This window comes from Bison bison, unplaced genomic scaffold, assembly GCF_000754665.1.
Source record: "Bison bison bison isolate TAMUID 2011002044 unplaced genomic scaffold, Bison_UMD1.0 scf7180017845599, whole genome shotgun sequence".
NCBI classification, from domain to species: domain Eukaryota; kingdom Metazoa; phylum Chordata; class Mammalia; order Artiodactyla; family Bovidae; genus Bison; species Bison bison.
Genome location: NW_011476172.1, coordinates 972 through 2131, shown reverse-complemented (window position 1 = coordinate 2131; position 1160 = coordinate 972). Strand labels below are relative to the sequence as shown.

At 60.2% G+C, this 1160-nt stretch overlaps 1 protein-coding gene across 1 annotated transcript in view; it reads right to left on the bottom strand.

Moving 5' to 3' along the window:
* Window positions 1-1160, bottom strand: part of PHRF1 (PHD and ring finger domains 1) — a 20213-nt gene that overhangs the window by 18098 nt on the left and 955 nt on the right.

Here is a 1160-nt window from a genome sequence, read left to right as displayed (position 1 = left end):
TGCCCGCCCCACATACACCACCGCCCAGCTAGCTCTCCTGCCCTCCAGATCACACCTGAGACCTGTCCTTCTGGAAGCTTCTCACCAACCCAAGACCAAAGAACCCAAGCCCAACCCCTTCTCCTGATGTCCCCTAAACAACACCCTTGGCATCTATCCCCCTGAGCTAACCGCTTCTTTGCGCGCTGTCTCTGCCCCTGGATGGTGAGCTCCTGCCGGTCTTCCAGCCCCCTGCACCCAGCCCCTGTCCACTGGCATCCACAGGCCCTGTGGCCTCTGCTCCAGGGCTGAACCTACAAGGACCTCATGTCCTCTGCTGCCAAGCCCCAAGTCTATCTGCAGAAACGAGTGGAACAGCCCCATCGTGACCTGCAGACTCAGCCCAGAGCCGCCTGTGCCTACAAAGAAGTTACAGTCTAACTCTGGGATAATGTGTCACCAACGCAGGCAAACTCACGCTGCTCCTTCATAGGCACTGCCCCAAACATGTGGGTTACCTCTCTGGAACATTCTAATGCTCATATCCACGGAGCTCCAAGGACTGTGATAGACCAGGTGGATGCCTCAACATCCACGCAGGTCCCAACAGCGGTGTTGGAAGGGAAGCAGCAATGAGCCAAGCTCCTGAAGCCCAGTGCCACACGGGGAGGGGATGGGTGGGACAGTCTGGGGAGCCCACAGGCCACGCACCAGCCAGGGCGGCCGGGAAGGCCAGGGAAGGCAGTGCGGCAGGTGCGCGGCACTCGGGGAAGGACGTGCACACAGCAAAGCTCCCGCACCTAAGTTCTGAGGTGCAGACTGAGAGTCTTGTAGCAGTTGCTCCACGCCTCTGCCGGCTCTCTCGGGAGTTTGGGAGCCAGGGCTCAGGCTACTCTTGCTCTCTAACGGGCTCCGGGTCCACCCTGCCCACAGGTCCGTCCAGCTGCATGCTCCCTGCAAACGCCCTTCACGCTGCTCCCTGTTCTCAGGCCCTTTACCCTCCTGCTGCCATCAGACAAGAGACCTTTCCACTGTGTCGTCAGCCCAACCACATCAACGCGAGCCAGCTGCCCAGCTGAAGACAAAACCCACTGCAGAGGACTTCCAGAGGAGGCCACCGTGTTAGGCAACATCACCCTGACAGCTCACAGCCTCCACTGCCGGGTATGCGGAAGGCGGCA